Raw genomic sequence first — 20,245 nt, 5'->3', positions numbered from 1 at the left:
TATAAAATGGAAAAGGGGGTAAATAAAAATTAATAAAAGTTAATGCAACACTGTAGAATGTTATTTAACATTAAATGTTTATGTAAATTATTGTTGCTGAAAGCGTGTTATTTTGGCGATGATTTTTTATTTTATTTTTTTATCTAAAGTGAGTTTTCTTACTAAACTGAGAGTTATGTCATTATGATACAAGATAACTTAAATAAGAAAACAATTCTCAATTGATGATTAAACATCTCCAGGAGCTACAGAAGGTATCAGTGAGTTATAAAGCAAACATTTGTCTGTATGAAACACAAAACACAAAATAAATAGTCAGGATTTGTTTATTTAATAAAAAAAAATACAATACATAAATTCTATTAAAATTGTAGGCTACATGCAACGTTATTATAGTAGAACTTGTTTTCCATCATCTAAACCCAAAGGTCACCATCCAAAAATAAAACGTGCATAAGCAAATATCCATGGCTATTTCGGGGTATTTGTCGGTTTTTGACACTGCATGTGATCAGATATGTGCTCGCACAGCTTCGGGGTTTCTCACACAGCTCGCAGCTTTTGTTTCGAGCTGCTTTAAAACCCGTGAAAGACTCTTTTCAGTAAATTGGTGCCACAGGTGCTTCCCTGTTGTGTCAGTTGCTAAGGAACAGGTGACTGACGCCCAGCACACGTGCCACATCAGACCACTTTGTCCACAAGTGGCTTTAGGGCATGATGGAAGCTGAAAGAAGGGTTTTCTGCAACTGAAAATAGAAAAAACCCTCATATTACCCTCATGATAATAACAAGTGTGTGTTGTATTAACTACTGCATCGGAAATCATTTGATAAATAAATGTATAAAATGCCCTTTTTATGTCCTTAAGCTAAACAGCACAGTCAATATGCCTATAATGAACGCACAGATCGCTGATGATGAAGGACGCGGTCTCTGTTTTAGATGAAATAAATTGGGTAAAATGAAAATGCTTTCCACTAAATTGGTTGAAATAAAAAGTACATCAAACTCGTGCCATTCTTAATGCAGTTGAACACCTTTTAGCCATGTGGGAGAGCGACTACTCCAAAAAATATCCATCTTGTATTTATTTCAATAAATAAAATACAGTTATATTTGAATCCGATTCATTGATGTTGTAGTGCCGATTTGTTTCTCGAGTATCAAAGCTCTATGAGAACTCTCGTATATAGGCAAAATAAAATCATTCATTTATTCGACTGATTATTTATTTATTTATTTATTGCGACAAAACATGGTTTTGTTGTTAGAGATGCACATTTAAAAAAAACAATATAACATTTTTGTTTTTGACGGTGTTTGCTTTTTTATTTATTAAGAGCTTATTTCATTCAAATAATTTATTATATGGTATTGTTTCAATCTCGCCCACATTAGTACAGAGTCAGTTTAATAGTGAATATTACTGAGATTAAAACTGAGATGATAAAATCTTGAGATCTAAAGAGACGCCTAAAATAATAAATGTAATTGGTACAAGGAATATGAGAAAACGCATGCTCGATTTGTTTGTTTGTGAGTTAATTATATGGTGTTGTTGTTTTTTATTTTTAATTTTTATAATAACCCAATATATACATAATTACACGTGTGTGTAGAGAGATCTTAGAGCTGAGGACCAAAATCGTTAAGAATATCTCATATGTCTCAATTAAATGTTAGTTGAGCATGCATATATATATATATATATATATATATATATATATATATATATATATATATATATATATATATATATATACTGTATATATAATAGTGAAACCCAGTTAACAAGTTAATCATCACACTCATCACTGCAAGAAGAATAGACATAGCCATTATGCAATTAGACGTTATTTGTGGAATTGCACTATTCATTTAACACAATGCTCACAGTATTCCAGCTGGCCAGTAGAGCTAATAAAATACGATAATAAACAATGTGTGTGGTAGTGCAAGTAAACAACAAACAGAAACAAAGGCGACTACACGGCTATTGTCTTCAATCAGATATTCAGAGTAAATCCCATGCAGTGTACCTCTCATTTCCTTCAGTCGAGATTATGTACATTTGCAAGTGACTCTGTATCACATGTTTCTTTGTAGCTCTAATTAAAGTGGAATTAAATAACATTATATTGTTTATTTGAAACAGGCTATTGACCGTAAAAGCTTTATCAGTCATTATAATTGGTTGCAATATAAAGTTATTTGTGCATATTTAACAGTAACAATTTTGTTCTATTACTACTAATATTACTACTACGTATACTAATACTAATACTTTTGTTATTATAATTGTTGTTGTATTTAAATTTTTAGTTAATGCTACACCCAACTCACAGTTAGGTACAATGAGACCGAAGTGAGATGTGTGTGAGATGGCAGTGAGACAAAATAAGAAGAGACTAAGAGTAGGATGAGAGAGATAAAATTGAGGTGGTACAGACTCGAAAGTGGAAAGAAAGTGATATTAAGTTTAGATGAATGAGATGAAAGTTAAATGAAAGTGAGATGAAAGTGAGATGAGAATGAGACAAGATTCAGATTAGGGATGATAGGGTGAGATGGAATGGGGATGATAGTGAGACAATATTTGGATAGGAGTTACATGCAAATGAGGTAAGAGTTAGGTGAGAGTAAGGTAAAATGGAGATACGAGTAAGATGGAGATGAAATTCACATGGGAATGAGGTAAAAGTGAGAGAAGTGTGAGGTAAAATGGAGATTATCTGCGAACGGGGTAAGAGTAAAATAAGATAGAGAGGGAAATTAAGAGTGAGATGGGAGAGAGGTAGGAAGGAGTTCAAAGTGAGATGAGAGTGAAGTAAGATGAAAATAAGAGGTACATGGAAATGAGGTAAAAGTGAGATGAAAATGAGGTAAGCTGGGGATGACAGTTAAGAATGAGATGAGAGTGAAGTAAGATGGAGATGAGAGTTACATGGGAATGAGGTAAAAGTGAAATGAGATGGAGATGATAGTTAAGAGTGAGATCAGAGTGAAGTGCGATGGAAATGAGATTTAAGAGTAAGATCAGAGTGAGGTGAGATGCAGATGAGAGTTAAGAGTGAGATCAGAGTGAAGTGGGATGGAAATGAGATTTAAGAGTGAGATCAGAGTGAGGTGACATGGAGATGAGAGTTAAGAGTGAGATCAGAGTGAGGTGAGATGGAGATGAAAGTTACATAGGAATTATTTATAAATGCGGTAAGATGGTGATGAGAGTTATAAGTGAGATCAGAGTGAGGTGAGAAGGAGATGAGAGTTACGAGTGAGATCAGACGGAAGAAAGATGGAAATGAGAGGTACTGTACATGGGAATGAAGTGAGAGCGAGATGTAATGAGAGTGAGACAGGATGGATATGAGAGTGAAATGAGAGGGGACAGGATGGGGACGCAAGTAAAGGCTCTATAGAGTCTTCAAGGATAGAGAAGTGCTTTCTCTTGAACCTGGGAGCGCGAGCACCTGACAGATGTTGACCGTGTGAAAGCGCGCGCTGCAGCTCTTCAGACTGTTTTAAAGCGTAATTGGGCGCGTGGGGAGAGAGAGAGAGAGAGAGAGAGAGAGAGAGAGAGGGAGGGATCGCGCGCCGAGGGCCAAACTTCCATTTTACGCCCATTTTCCAGTCGCGCGATTAATTTCGGCGTCATTTTCACGTCGTTCACCGACACGCTGAGTACCGAGCAGGAGGAAAATGAAGCGTGAAACCAGGAGGAGAAGGAAGAGGAAGGAGGAAAATAAAAGGCGCGCCAGAAAATAAACGAATAAGCAGAGAATTCAATGCACTGTATGCTTTATGCAGCTCGGAGCATAGCAACAGCTAAACAACCTGTTGATGCCACGGTATGCTCTGATTATTGAGGCAACAAAATAAAAAACTTGCCATCACCATCAATTGCCTCCACTGTTATTTTTTCCCACAATATACGTTTTTAATTTCTTTTTCTTGTTATTCAGAGGACCGGGCTGCGTGATAACACTCACTCTCATCTACATCAGCAGTCAAAAAAGAGGAAACGGAGTGTCACAACTCTGAGTGAAGCGCGCGCCATTCTCACCTCCACCACCGTGAGTGCAGGAACCTCAGCACACTATAAGCATGGAAACTTTTACTAATGCGGCCTAATGTGAACCACTGGGGGGGGGGAGCTTAATGAAAGATTTGTATCCATTCATGAACAAGATAATGTGCATGCAGGAAACATGAAGAAAAAAGTTCTCAACATTTTACGCACGGTAGATTCTTCTTCATTTTGTGGTCTTGATATAAACAGCGACATGTAGAATTACATGTACAAGTTCAATAATTTTAATAGAAAAAGCCACACACATACTGTGAATCCAATCAGATTAGTGGTACCATCAAGACAAGATCAAGACAGAGAATGGAATAACTTTACACACAGTATGGAAAGAAATCATTCCCATACTTATACTGTAAAACTGCTTTCCTTTGTGTTTGAGTGACAATGCAGTGTGCCATTATTTGATATGTAGATATATATTTTGCTGTTTCTCTTTTAAAATCCCATTGCATGAAGATGCATTTTTATACCATATCCAGATCAAACTGGCCAAGCATAAAAGAATTCTTTAAATATTTCAGCCTGAACCACTAATACTGAGTGATCTCTCATGATAAACTTTCTATTATTTTCATTATAAAACATTTAGGGATTTAGATTTCTGTAATTTCTCACAAATTCTCAGGTGTATATAATACATTGTGTAACATACGGATGGACAACAAATTCAAATCACGGCTGAACTTAAACACAAGTGCACAAGATACATATAATTTGCATGCATGTTGTTACTAACTATGGACATAAATATAGAACCAAGTGTTATAATTTAATAGTAGATACGTAATTACAAAATCACAATGACCTGAAAAAAAAAATTAAAGTGTAATTTCTATGAAAAATCTTTTTCAGTGCCACGTTGGTACTGTTTATTAAACCTCATGTGTTGTTTTACATATTCATGCCTCATCACTTGTATATTCGAGCATCAATATCCAGTAATGTTTAATGTTTTTCCTAACTAAGATTACAAAAAGACTATTAAACATGTTTTTTTAAATCTTCTGTTTCTTCGATTTTATTACAGGCATAAGAGATGCGTAGGGCAATAACGTCATCATATATAATGGGTGGGGGGACTGTTACTTTGCTACACAATAATAAATAGAAATAAATATTAAGTTTAAAGCAATTTGAATATACAGTAAATATCCACCAAACATGCTCTTCCCTCTTCCACACAAGTATAAACTGCATACACAAACACACACACACTTCTATTTGCAGCCAAATTAGCATTAGCAGCTCATCAGAAGATCAAAGGCCTCAGAGATAAACATGCACTAAACATGTGCTCTTACACACACACACAGGGATGTGTTCGCAGCGTGTTTCCACCTGCCTGCGCTCCTATCCCTGCTGTTAGCTTGGGAATCTCTAAGCCCACAGGCCTCTCCTACCCAACCTGCCAGCAGGGTCAGCTTCACAGGATCAGCTGAAGCTTCTAGAAACAACACGTTAGCGCACTAGGGGGGTTAACACTATCAAAGGCATTTTTTCTCTCGCGCAGGCGATTCGTGTAAGCTTTCTGTCACAGCAGCTGTCAGGTCTACTGCACGAGCCCTGATTTGACAAGGCTGCCATCGCTGTGACCTAGCCAATGTCTTTCAGTACATTCATGATGTTTGATGCAAGCACGGATGTGAAGGGCGAGGTGACTGAGCCGATTGGAGAGAATGCCTTATCTTTAATTGTGTATACAGGAGGGTTTCTAGGATGCTTTAAATTTGTAGATTTTCGTAACTTTAAAGTTACGAGTGACAGAAACTTTATTTGAAGAGACAGCAAGTGTTTTGAAGAATAGACAAGGAAATGGATCAGCTTAACCTTCAAATATAAAAATGCAGTGAAACACATGCTCAAGAGAAAATAAACGAATAAGCAGAGAATTCAATGCTTTATGCAGCTCGGAGCATAGCAACAGCTAAACAACCTGTTGATGCCACGGTATATTATTGGAGCAACAAAGTCAAAATTCCTACACCTTGCCATCACCATCAGTTGCCTCCATTGTTATTTTCTTTCACAATATATGTGTTTTTTATTCATCAACAATAAAAGGTGTTGTTATGACCTGAATTTGTTTCTCTTGGTCTTGGCCAAGGCAATAAAAACATAGTCTCCTTGCAAAATTGTAACAATTGTTAAGGTTAGAACTATTGGCAGGGGTCCGGAAGAAGACTATATATTTTTTTATATTCTTACCAATTTATTTATTTAAAAATCCGAACACATTGTCATCATTTCCTATCATTAAAAAAAAAAAAATCTTGTCGCACATCTTATCTTGCTGATAAAGATTCAAGAAAAGGTGCTAGGAATGGTTCTCTAAAGTGATGCAAACAAGGTCCTTATGGATATTGATGGACTGTTATTGTTTGTGCCACAGATCTAAATAATGTTTCCGTTTCAAATGTAATAATATTAATGAAAATATTAACACACCACTAATTACCATGATGGCCAACATGTACAGAACCATATAATCAATATATTTATTCTTAACAACAAGTGATATCCCATACCATATACCATAAAGAATCTGCGGTTTACAAGTTCCAATATTAATAGAGTAAATTTGTAAATTGTTACAATTCACACTTCTTTATTTGCATGAATAATTATTATCTTTTAGATTATGGTAAATTAGGTTAGGGTTACATTTTTGCATGTATGAATTACATCTATTCATGGAGTCCTGAATAGAATTTCTATGGTTTTGTTGGAAAAAGTAAAATCAGGTCACAAAATTCTTTACCATTACACAAATAATCACCAAAATACTGTATATAGGTGTGTGTATAAAACCTCAATTAATGGCCAAACGCTTATTTTAATCAACTATTGGACTAGCATGATGTGCGTTTAGAGTGTATGCTTTTCATCTAATGCTTTTACTAAGAAATCTGATCACCATATGTTATAAAGACGTCTCTCTTTGTCTAAAACAAGAGAGCCGCCTCTTCAGACCCCCCAAATATCAACATATAACAGATAAATAAAATTGTTTCCTTTGTCAGTTAATCATTACACCATTTCTGAATGATAGCTAATGAGCAGGATGGGATTTTGGCAGCTTGTATGACCACTTACTAAGAACAGCAATGTTAATGGTCCCAACAGCCTTATTGTATTCAACTACATCTGCCTCCTGGAAACACATCTATAATTAGTCCCTGTGTCACACATTAGGAGGCTAATGGACTTTGGCTCTAATGAGCATTAGACAAGGCATAGGCCCTAGCTCAGGTCTTAATGTAAGGGTCTAGTAACCCTGGGACAGAAGATGGTCTAAAAAGAAAAAAAAAAACAGCCTTTTGCAGTAAATCCTTTGCACAATAGTTATTATGTAGTATGAGAAAAAAAAGGGATCATTGGTCAACCACTTTGTAGCTCATATTGGTAACCTAATTCAGATGTTAATCAGGCTACCGGCTTGTGCCTTTAAGTGTGTGTTAGAAAGCAAAAAAAAAAAAGGAGTGATCAGAAGCCTTCTTTCACATGGCCCACTGAGCAAAAATCTCACATCCATTTCTTTGCCATTTAATAAATGAGAAGTGAACAGATGGAACAGGAACCATGTTGCTCTATATCAAGATGATTTAGTCCCCAGCCACAGGTTGTTAACTAGTTGTACTTCAGTGGCTCTAAATGAGCAGATCTAATCATTCTATCAAAACTGGCTGTAGTTCAGCAACTCTAGATTTCTGCCCATGAGCCATCTCAGGTTTTGTAAAAGAGCCTCTGTTGTGGTTTATCCAATAATTTTTCTTGATATAAATTAAAGCAGCTAATAGAGAGTGGAAAAAGCTTTAAAAGACTTTCATTGGCATGGCATATGAAATAGAATAGAATGTTTAAATAGATTGAACAATACTATGTCAATAAATGTATGTGAATGTGTGACCATTACAGCAGTATGGAAGCGCACAATTGTTCAAGATGCCATTGCACATTGTAGTATGATTTTTGCAGATTTCCTTTACAACAACTGACAAAAACCACACTGAACACGTTTAAGATTAAATCAATCACCAACTGTGTGCTTTGTCTTCGTACCCAACATCAGAGTCTGATCTCCCTAATACTCTTGTAGTTTTAAAATTTGAATTGCTGCTTAGCCTGTTATAAAGCACATCCTCTTACCACGTACATGAACCCACAGATTCCTAGGAAACAGAAGTGTTTCTGTGATTCACAAGGAATAAATATGATGCCATTGCTCCACCGAGAGAATTAATATATCTTGTTTATTAATATTAATCAAAATGGCTACCAAGCATTAAAGTGTAACTGTTGTCACTACACAGTCAGGTTAGTTGCTTATTAAAAAAAAATGCATATCTTCATAAATTTATTTAACCATACAGCCATAACTAAATCTGATCTGGAGTAACTTTTTTTCACCTCTTCTCCCAACACCAGCTCTTCACAGATCAGCAGCTCTCGACTTCTTGACTATCATCGTTTATAATCTTATAATCCTCATAATCCGTCTACAAGAGTCGGCCGCCCTCGTCCAAATAACCATAATCTCATTACACCTCCTATGAAAGTTTCATATTTATCTACTGATTTCAAATGAAAGTAATAAGGCTTCTTAGCCACCCAGCCCTTCTGATCCCTGCCACCAAAAACCCTAATCATATTTCTCTGCTATCTGAAAGCAATCAGTAATTGTGTGTGCAGCACCAGAATGAAGCGCAGCGGCAATAACGGCCAGCAACAGCGAAAGCTGCCAGTTCAGCTGGGCTAATTAAATTAAAAAAGATGCTAGCCCTGGTGCTATAGGCGTGGTGCATTCATAAGTATTTCAAAGGGGGTGGGGGGTGGGGGCTACATTGTAAATGACATTTAAGGTGTTTAATGTTGAAGAATCTTTAAAGAGGGTTGCTATGGGATTATTGCTGAGATGGTTGGTTGGGGTGGATTGGAGAAAACCCTTAATAAGTAGTAGTAAATAGTCAGTTTGGGTAGATATATCAACCTTTCAACAAATGTTGATACACATGTTAATAAAGACCTAAATCACAACTCACATTTTAATTATTTTTTATTGCTTCTATTTTTCACTAATAACCTTTTTAAGTGACAAGTGATTAAAAATCCTGAAAGCCATAAGATGATATTCTATTGTAAAATATTCTAACTGCAACACTGCCTAATAAAGGCCCATAGAGACAGGAATTACACAGCCCCATGCTCAGAGATCAGATTTATCAGTGTTCAGCATTTAGATTAAATTAGGCTAGATTTGAAATTTATATTTTGCTTTCAAAATTTGTTTTGTAGCAGATAATCTAAACTAAATGTAATAAATGGCCAAAAATAAAGCGAAAGTATATCTATGAGGTATAGAACCAGTTCCAATGCAAATATATCTCAAAGATTGGGAAAGAAAATGAGTTATTATAGTGAAAATATTTCCAAATACACCTGCAATGTCAAATATAGTTGAACAAACATATGATAAACCCCCTAAAAACAAGCTTCTAGTCTGGATTACTGTAATTTGTGATTGCCTACTACAGTAGAATTGCCATCCTGTACCACCAAACATACTGTATATAGTTACAAGCCACAGCTGATTATAACAATAAAGGTTGTCATGTGATCTGTTATGTAATTTCTTTTTACCTAAATTTCTAAATCATTTCCTTTTGTCCATTTCCATTTATTCATTAACTCAGCATTAAAGAAATAAAAGCAATGTGAACAAGAAAGGAAAAGAGCTGGCTGTCAAATGCCATATGGCCAGCGGCAATGTGAAGTCTGTCTGTTTGTGGTGCGTAAAGCCGCTAATCTTGTTTTTGCCCTGTTCTGACAGCGCTGCAAATTAGCGCTGACATGCTAACAACACATATGAAACGCTTTTTAGCCCCCAAAGTCAAGCCACACTGACTCATGATGACCTCAGCGCTCTCTCTTTCTCACTCACTCTCACTCTCCCTGGGGCCACATTAGCCATCAATGACATACTCCACTTTCTCCTCCCTCTCTCCTCCCTCACTCTCCTCTTCTCTCCTCCACCAGGAGAACACCCCAGGCCCCTACTCTTTTCCTTTTGAGGATAAAGGGCAATGGAGAAGGGGAGCTTGCCGGCAGTTGAGAGTGAGGCCTCTCAGCTGGGTGGCCCTCCTTCAAACCCTTGCTCTTCTTCCTCCAGTCTCCAAGCGCCATAAATGAGGTCATCCAGTTTATTTCCTTTTCAGACTGACAACCAGCTGCGTTCAAAGTCTTAGCCCACCATACCTGGCCTTTCCTTTTTAGCCGCTTCACACACACACACACACACACACATACACACACACACAGACACACACACACACAAACACACACAGCTTTTGCCCATTTTCATCCCTCATTAATGCTTGAATGAGGTACCTCAGCTGGCTGTTAGAACGCTTTTCACCACACACCAGAAAAAGGAGGGAAAGAAAGTAGTAAACAGGAATGAAAAGATGGAAGGTATTAGAGAATGACCAACTGGTTCAGACTTTCTTATAAGGCTATACACTTTGAACAATCAAGCAATGCAGCTGTATTTCATTCAATTAATGCCAATTATGATGTAAGAGTTGATGGAGTTACCTTCAAACTTTTTCAATTCTTTCTGCAGTCATGCGAATTATGTAAAAAAAAATTCATTCATTTACAAAATGAAAATAACTGATATGATGCAAAGTATAAATGAAAACTACTTATATTTAACTCTTGAAATTTAGACCCCTCAAACATGAGTATAAAAAGATGAGACGCATTTCCAAACAATCTAACTGAAAATCTGGCTGACATTTAAATACCCAAAACAAGCATTTTTTTTTTTACTAAGATCTTGGAGATCTCTATCTTCATAGTCATGTTGCCTTACGATTTCGATTTGAAACATAAAACAAAAACACCAAAACTAAAGCCAAAAGTCACAAGCGTTTATACACTGCTATTAAAAATAAAAATGCATACACATAACAAAATACATAAATGAGACATGCTGATATTGAGCGATGAAATTGTGTAAATGGAAACCAAATTGGATAAAATAATAGTCATATAACAAGCAAATGAATCCGAAAGGCCAACATCAATACGAACTAATTATTTAATTCTGCTCTCTCAGGACCCTTTGCATTCAGTCACGTCGCTAATAGGATTTCTCTACTGTGATGGCCGCCTTCTTCCTCCCCACCCCCTTGGCATTTCTTGAACCTTCTGATACGTCATCCTCCTTCGAACAAACAACATTCCCTACTTAGAAGAGGTCTTCAGGTCTCTCTGACTAGCTCCCTGTTCTGCGACCCACCTTAGAAAAACTTCAAGACCCCTGTGCTTCTGGAGGTGGGGCTGAACAGGAGAGAGAAAAAGAGAGAGAGAGAGAGAGAGAGAGAGAGAGAGAGAGAAAGAGGAAAAGTAGAAGGTTAGAGATCTTTCGTTCATTTGCTTCCCTCTCCAGAGGATGATGATGGCTCTCTCTTTTCTGCCTCTCTCAGCTCCTCCAATACACACACCTCTTTACACCTTCCTCGTCTTCAGCTTTGCCTCCGATCCACACCAGCGTTCCAAGCCGCACAGGATCGATGAAGTTCCATGTGTAAAGATGTATCCTTACTCGTTCACTCCGGAGCTCTAAGATGATCCCGCCCAGACCCCAGTCTCTTTAGGCAATGGAGTGGTTTATTTAATTTTCCCCTATAATAGCAAACTCACTGAATGAAAAGCTGGAGGTGGAAAAAAAATGAGGTGAGAGAGAGACGGAGAGAATGCGAGGCAGCATTGATCAACAAAAGAAAAGAGAATGTGAGGCAAGCGAGAAAAAAAGAAAAGAGTGAGCCCAGAGAAACAAAAGCTAAAAGCTATGACTATTTTGCTATTTTGATTCACCCAGTACCTCCCGCCTCCCCTATTTCTTTTTTTTTTTTTAAATTACATCCAAAGTGTGATATCTATTGTGGTGGGAAATGACAGTGAACAATGTAAGCAGGGTCTTGGCAATTTTCACCGGGGCTTATTCACACAGGGCCAACTGCTGCTGTACATTCAAGCCCACGAAACGCTTTGATAAAAGGCGCATCGGAGGGGGACGATGGGTGCTCATTGTGAGGGACAGTGTAAACAAAAAGGCAGTGGAGAACAGGCCTGGACTGGGTGAGAGGATAAAAAAAATAGCCGTGCTTTATTCTCATCTGGATGGGTGTTTTTGGAGAGTGAGCACATGTTGGTTTTGCCTGACCGTGGCCCAGCCCTCTGTGATCACACCAGCGTCAGACTGGGAGGCCCGGTCAGAGTATTAAAACCAATAAGAGTGTGGTTTCAAAAAACGAAAGAGAAGTAAGGATCGTGATAGATTAGAGAGCACCATTTTGTTTCTTCACTTCAGGCCAAAATTGGACCTTCAATAGCGAATTTAAATTGAACAAATAAACTGTTGTTCATGCGAACAGACTCGAATATTCTCCATATACATGCTTCATTTTTATTCACCGTTCCTCTTGTAGAGAATGTTTTCCCAGACTGAGTTTGGTCTATTCAAGCAACTCCAATCACACACAAACACACAGCTCTACAAGACTGCTGTGTGTCCCATTCATACACAGACTCCACCTGGGAGACATGCTCAGTGTTTGCACAAGATTATATTCCCTATGGGCAACCATTACACACACACACACACACACACACACACACACACACACACATGCACGCACACAGAGAGAGCAGCAGCAGCCACTATTGCATCCTCCTAAACAAACAAGTCCAATGCACAGGGAGAAGCAGACATATCATTATACCACATAATAGAGCCAGGCTCAGACATCAAAAGTCTGTCTGCTGAGAATGTCAGTCAAAACCGATTATACAAGAGTTTTGTACATATTTACACAAACTCCCAAGTCATTTTATGTATTTTTTTTTTATCACAACCAAGAGCCAGAAGATGCCCAGGGCATATCATGTTTAAAAAATGCAATAAAATCACACTAGCAGGACTAATACACAAGTCATTATCATCAGTCACTAATTTGAAACCAATGAACTTTGTTCCATTTCCCTTCAGCAGATAACTTACAGTAAAAAATCTCATCAAAGTCCTCACGCTATAACAAATAGGCCACAATCTTTAAATAATATTAAACTACAACTCTGTAGAGAGAGAAAAAGCGAGCATACTAAGTTGGTACTGCAGCAACAACAGTGTAATTAGTTATGTTTTTATATTGTATTGTGTAAAATAAAAAACAAACATTACTATTTTTGGTTTGAAGAAGCCACAGTGAAACTAACTTGTACAATGTACTATTAATAACACTTTAACCAATGAGGCAGTTTACAAAATGAAAAGAGTGCAATTCGACATGATTTGTTTTCTAGCATTTTTACTGTCAGCTAATGTTAGATGCAGACAAATAAATAAATGAATAAATAAATACATTTAAAATAATAATAGACATTAAAAATTAATTCATAAGATTTTTCCTACATTTTCTTGCCACAGGTTTGAGCTTTTTGTGGTAAATGAAAAAGTACCATTATCATATCATATTATTATCATACACACAATCACCATTATCATATGGCTGTAAAAACCCTGAACCAGCAACAACACCACCTGATGGAAAGCCAGTCATCAAAGAAAACCTACGATGTTTTTCTGATTACGTATGCAGTTTTTTTGCCGGGCTCTATTAGGCTTTAGTGGCTCTATGTCCAGCATACAATGAGGACAAAAAAACAAGGCTATGTGACACAGTGCTGTCACAGCAAAGCAGGAGAGCCACCCAGCATGCAACAGAAGGGACAGCTCAGCTCAGAAACATGCAGAAATACAGGGCACATTAACCTCAAATGGGAAACATCTCGGCAAAGCCCTAAAAATAATTATGCTTATAATATAAAAGTGTTTGTCAGATATGTTGTGTCAGAATTTCAAGCCTATGTACTACTACTTAACAAAAAAACAAGCATTCATAATCTTTATTTGGACAGGTTCATTAGGACCTGAGACAAAATGCAGACTAACTTTTTGCAGGCAACTGTTTTTGTACTCACTCTGTAATAGTCATTTAATCCATCCAGATTTACACATGGTCCAGATGCTTTCTTTTGCGTTGGAAAAATGTTGGCTCTTCTCCATATTAACTGAATTAGCATACATAGCTACATGCAACACTTTTGACATTGTGTAATTTGAAGAGTAATTCGTTTTTTTTAGCTAATAAACTTTTGGCTCATTTATAATTTTATAATGGTACATGCAAAGAAACAAACAAACAAATAAAGAAAGAAAAAAAGAAACATTTTGTATAATGTCAAATATGCTAAATAGGAAAATAAAGAGTTAAAGCAAGAACTAGCGTTTGCAGAAGTATTGTGAGCTGCTGTTTTAGCTAGCATGTAGGCTACAAAGTTAGCTAAATATATAAACTTACTTCAGTGATCTTTTACTTGCAATAAATTATAACTGTTGTTGGTTTCTAATAATGCTGCATTGTCTGGGCAAATAAAGATATACATTTCTAGCTAAAACAAAAGCTGGGTTTACCTTTTACACTTTTTGTTTTCATATACAATTATTTTTCTGTATTATGATGAATATAACTCTCCAGTGACTAAAATCAATAATAGGACAATGAAGGAATTTACAGCATAGCTACAGTTAGCCTGCAGAAATGGCAGTGGCATAACAAATCAAACATGATTATGAACAGATAGAAAAATTACTTAAATTCTTCAAGCTTACTTTCTATGAAACTTTTTTTATTTATTTATTTATTTTTTTATGTTTGCTCATGTAAATGGTTACATGAGCAGTACTTTTTACACTGGGGATCAATCATTAATGGATATTCTGTATCATCTCAGGGTATCATGGAGCCTGTTACAGAATTTGCCCCAAATGTTATTGGGATAATGTTATTCAGTGTTACAGGTAAAAATCTTGAAAAGTGGCTGGAGTTACGAGTCTTAAATTAAATGTAATTTGAAAGCGAAAAAAGTTAATAGCACAAAGAGAAATGAAATAAAAGCTTGTCTGGCGTATTAGCTTTTTTATGTCACCATGGCAACAACCAGATACAAGTTTGAATTCATTTTTGAATCAACAAAGATATTTATTTTATTACCGTAAAGTTTGTGAGCTCAAACATTTTGAATGTAATATTTGGATTGATTTATCCTTTTTTTTTTTTTGCTTCTAGAACATCATTAATTGATCAGAGTAGTGTGACTGAGCCCCAGTTTGAGTCCTAACTGGAGTGTTAATAAAAGACTCAGTAATATTCAGGGTCCCTGGGCAGAAATATGACCAACATACATTAATAATGCACCTTTTGATTTCCTAAGGGGCTCCCAGTTCTACTCAAATGGCTTCCTGCTTACAGTGGGGTTAATATGAGGTTAGTGAAGTGGGGGACAGGGCAACAGGTGGAGGATATCAGCAGTGTATCGTATGATTCCGTAGTGCTCACCGGTGCATTGCCGGGGTCTTTAGATTTGGATAAGGCTGACTGGCCAGATATAATTTGCCCAGTGTTTGTTAACTTCAACATATGCTAGGCTATGAAACCTTTTCTTCTTCTTTTTTTGCAGGACACTTTGCAGGAGAATATACTAATCTCCTGTTTTTTCACATTCTCTTGAAGTCTCAAAAGTCTTTCCAGTGTTTGACTTTCAACTAGATGCCGGTCAAGTGGTTTGTCAATGACACAGAGCGTTCATGGGCTCCAAATAGTTTGGTGTTATGAATACTGCATCATACTCTCTCTCTCTCTCTCTCTCTCTCTCTCTCTCTCTCTCTCTCTCTCTTTTTTTTTTCTCTCACTCTCTCTCACCCTCTTCTACAAACACACAAACACATACACAAAGAAACCCAGTTCAGAAGCTCAAGGAGAATTTTCAACCCTGCTATTTTATAACAAATGGTGTTTTTATATATATTGTTGATGGAGAATTGGTCAGCAGTACAAAATTTCTACTCCCTCAAATTTCTTTTTTTTTTGTTTGTTTACCAATAATGTGTGCTGTATATGCCATAAAATAATTTCTAATATTCTGATTCGCTTTGTTTACAAGAATCATTCTTAGTACCTATCTAAGAAAAAGGTAAGAAAGGTGCTTTATACTTGTCAAATGTACATTACAGCACAGTGAAATTCTTTCTTCACATATTCCAGCAGTTATATAGCTATGGTCCAACTATAAATGTAAAACTGTAGTTCCCTTATATTAGAAAAATCAATAAAAACCAATTTGTGAACAGTAATAATAATAATAATAATAATAATAATAATAATAATAATAATAATAATAATAATATCATCATGCTGTATTTAACTTTAATTAATTAGTATATAATGACATAATAATGTATAAACTAACTTAATTTTATTGTTTCTGCCTCTTGTTTAATTTTAGTTTAGTCAACATCATTTTGTAGTGTTTGCCTTTTCTAAATATTTCTATTATGCTGTACATCCAGTAAATTAATCCAGAAGAGATGATGATGATGATGATGATGATGATGATGATGATGATGATGATTATTTCAGGTTTAGATGTTGGACAGTCGTAAAAAGCATTTTAACTACATGTCGTACACTGTATGAATGTGACAAATAAAATTTGAATTTGATGACAGATTAATGCTATGTTTTGTTTGTTTTTTTACTGCAGGATGGCATCATCTTACATTCCATCTTAAATCCATCATTGGTAGGAATACATAGATTTCTAATATATAAAGACTCTAGTTGAAGAAAAGGGCAGTGCGAAATATGAAACATTTTCATAATATAAAAATGTTGGCTTTGTGCACAGAAGCATTGTCATTCTGGAACAGGTTTGTGTCTCCTAGTTCAAGTTAAGGGAAAATTGTATTCTACCACATCCAAATACATCCTATTCAATCGTGTGCCTCCTACTTTGGGGTAAAAGTTTGGGAAAGAACATACCGTATTGTGGGAAACATCAGTTGTCCCAATACTTTGTCAGTATAGTGTATGTCTCATAACAGTTATTTAGGGAGATTCTTAAATAAGGGTCACCACAATAGCTGCATTAAATCTCTTAATAATGAGACAATTGAATTCTGATCAGAATTCAGAATGGTCAGTGTTGCTAACAGCTAATTCATAAAAACTTACATACTGTATACTCCATGTACTGTGACCCATAAATAAGATGAACCCATTTATTTCAATTCATTTATATACTACCTAATAGAGAAAAATGAATAAAGATTTGATATGCTGCTTTATTTGAAAAAACATTATTTTAACATTGAATAAATGAAGTCTTTCGTGTCAATACATTGTTTTGTCAAAAAAGTAAAATTTTTGCTCTTTCCTGTTTGTTTGCAACATTGTTTTTTTGTGTCTTTTTAAATCCATAAGTAAGAAAAGAGGAACAAAACCTTTCATGTATTCTGATAATGGAAAATAATCTACAATATGGTAACAGAAATATCATCACAAGGCCAGTTTAATTGATTGAACTATAAGTAGGTAAGTCATGTGCTCACTTTTTTTTTGCCACTGTTGTTGTTGTTGTTGTTGTTGATGGGTAATTGAAGAGTAAGACATTTCAGCATCAAAATCTTTTTATCACTGAAACTAAATGCATATATTTCATGAAAAACTGAATGGATGCTAAAAAATGGTAGAGTGGACCTTTTGAGAACGAGAGAAAGAGAGAGAGAGAGAGTGTTAGACAGTGAGAGTAGCAGAGTGGTAGGGTTGCAGTGAGTGTTGTCTGTAATCGTTGTGATTATAGCCTTTACATCCTCTTCACCCTCTGAAGCTGCGAGAGTCGATAGAAAATTGAGACCCTCCCCAGATTGAGACGAAGACCTTATTTTATCCCATTTCTCTCCCTCTTTCTCATTCTTATTGAAACACACTGATGCACAACAGTGCATTTGTGGTCCTGCCAGGGATCAAGTCTTATGCATATTATCCACTAAAGTGTGGGGAGTGTGTCTCTATCTCTCACTCAGACTAAATCACACAGGCAACCATGCAGGAACACACCTCTTCCTATTCACACAAATCTTGTTATTGGATCTGCCAAACCACAGGCCTCACTGCATTACAAAGCCCTCCGACAAACTCAGAGTAGCCCACTAAGTGCTCGGTCTTGCCACAAAACCATGTACATGTCCGTGTAGAGGAACCCTATCATCTTTACATCCAAGTAAGCATCCATTTGGTGATAAAAAAAAATGAACACATCCTGTTTACTTTGGATTTCATGCAATAATTCCAGTGTCCAAACCATTTACTTAAAGTTCATACAAAAAAAGTTGTTAGAAAAACTATGTATATCCCAAAACAAATATGTATATATATGTAACATAAATCTTAATAAATCTGTAACTCTTAATTACAATTTGAAAAGTTCCTGCACCCTCAAAGCTAGTGTTTATTTATTCATTAATAATAATAATTTATTCATATTTATTGTCCTGTGAAGAAAATGACATCACTGAGCTTCTTGCTGTTATGTCATGCAATTGATCATCGCAAAACCTTGATTTTGAGTTCGACATTCATTTCTGTGTTTTTATTGGATGGATGATTTAAAATCAGTATGTTGTCAAACAATCCATATAATCAAGCCATACCAATGTTGCAGAGAGAAGGCTCAGTAAGCAGAGATAAACTCTCTTGGTGTCATTCTCAAACACACCTAAGTTGATTTCTTTCAGTAGATAATTGTTTATTATTGATTCAATTAATCAGTAAATTATTCTCGTTCAATCTTCATCAGTTAACCATTCCAAATATACAATATATTAAGAAAGTGGGAAATTGTCACAGTTGCTGCTGTTCTAATCCAGTGTTGCTCACGACTTTAGCAAAGAAAAATCATAACATCAGTCAGCAACTGCTGAAGTTGTGAGAGTATGTTGGCTTGACACTAACCAAGAAAAATATAAGGCCGTGATTCTGAAGATATCATGAACTTATTAAAATAGTGAGTAGAGGTAACAGAAAGAAGAAATGCCCCATAATGCTGATGTTATCAAGCTTTAGGATGATTATTTTTTTCATGACACCAACAAATATACCATGGTAAATGAGTGAAAGTGATAGAGAAATAATGCTATTCATTGTTATATTTCTTGCTTTTTTACACAGGTGGTTAAAAAACAGCACGCTTTCAAATCCTCTAAATAAATGTTTGGCCCCCTACCCATAGAGTTCAATTGACACTGCTACTATAGTTGTTCCTCAATCTAAAAAAAATAAATAAATAAACAAAAAGCCCTGCTTATTTACTGAAAAAATCACCTTTAGATGTGATACAAAAAATATTTCTGAACTGGACCCAAAGTGTTGCCATGTACAAAACCTCAAAGCCAATACTGGAGAGGCTGAGGAAAATATATCTAGCTGGAGATCAAAGTGTGGCATAATTGGATGTAGCATGATGTTCCTTTGTCTGCTAAAACACACACCCAAGCAGACAGCTACAGCTTCACTGGAAAAATTAGCTGCAGCCACAAGAGCGTTCCAGAAAAACGTCGTGTCTGAGACATTCCTCTGCATAGTTCGGTCTAATGATCTGTGCTGAATGTTGGACTGCAAAGATACAGCGTCTGCAGATGCCAAGCGTTTCGAGGCATAACCAAGCACTAAGCTCCTCAGGTTTTGCATCAGACGAGCCTGAGGCGAGTCCTTCATCTTTCCTGTGAGCGCAGATCCCTGCAGCTCCGAGATCAGTGATTATTCTGCCTCGACAAAGCCAACCGTCTTCAAAGTGGGACACATCGGTAAGAGAGGTTTGAATGAGGCTGTAATGAGTAATCTGGGACAGGAAGGAGAGCTAAGCTTGTACACGGTTTGGAGGATGACTGGGAAGATTAGGGAGCTGACACTACTGCTTGAGGCAATGTGTTTGTGTGTGTGTGTGTGTGTGTGTGTGTGTGTGTGTAAGAGAATTACAAAGACTGGAAATAAATATGGAGAGCAAAAAATAAGACAGCGGGCCCTTCACATCACACTCATAAGTACAGCTACACATGCACAAATGAAGCACTCTCATTTTCCCCCAAACACCTCTGAATCCATGTGCATACACACACACACACACACACACACACACACACACACACACACACACACACACACACACACACACACAGGACCTGCAATCCTTTGA

The 20,245-nt window shown here is 36.4% G+C and overlaps 1 long non-coding RNA gene across 1 annotated transcript in view; it reads right to left on the bottom strand.

Moving 5' to 3' along the window:
• Positions 1-310: 310 nt before the first annotated feature.
• The window catches only part of LOC124378507, a 97,910-nt gene continuing 77,975 nt past the window's right edge, over positions 311-20,245 (bottom strand). The window contains exon 2 of the long non-coding RNA XR_006924260.1: positions 311-746. This is a non-coding gene — a long non-coding RNA (uncharacterized LOC124378507). The remainder of the gene's footprint in view (positions 747-20,245) is intronic.

Source organism: Silurus meridionalis, chromosome 24 (assembly GCF_014805685.1).
Source record: "Silurus meridionalis isolate SWU-2019-XX chromosome 24, ASM1480568v1, whole genome shotgun sequence".
NCBI lineage: Eukaryota > Metazoa > Chordata > Actinopteri > Siluriformes > Siluridae > Silurus > Silurus meridionalis.
This window is presented reverse-complemented; position numbering and strand designations above follow the sequence as displayed.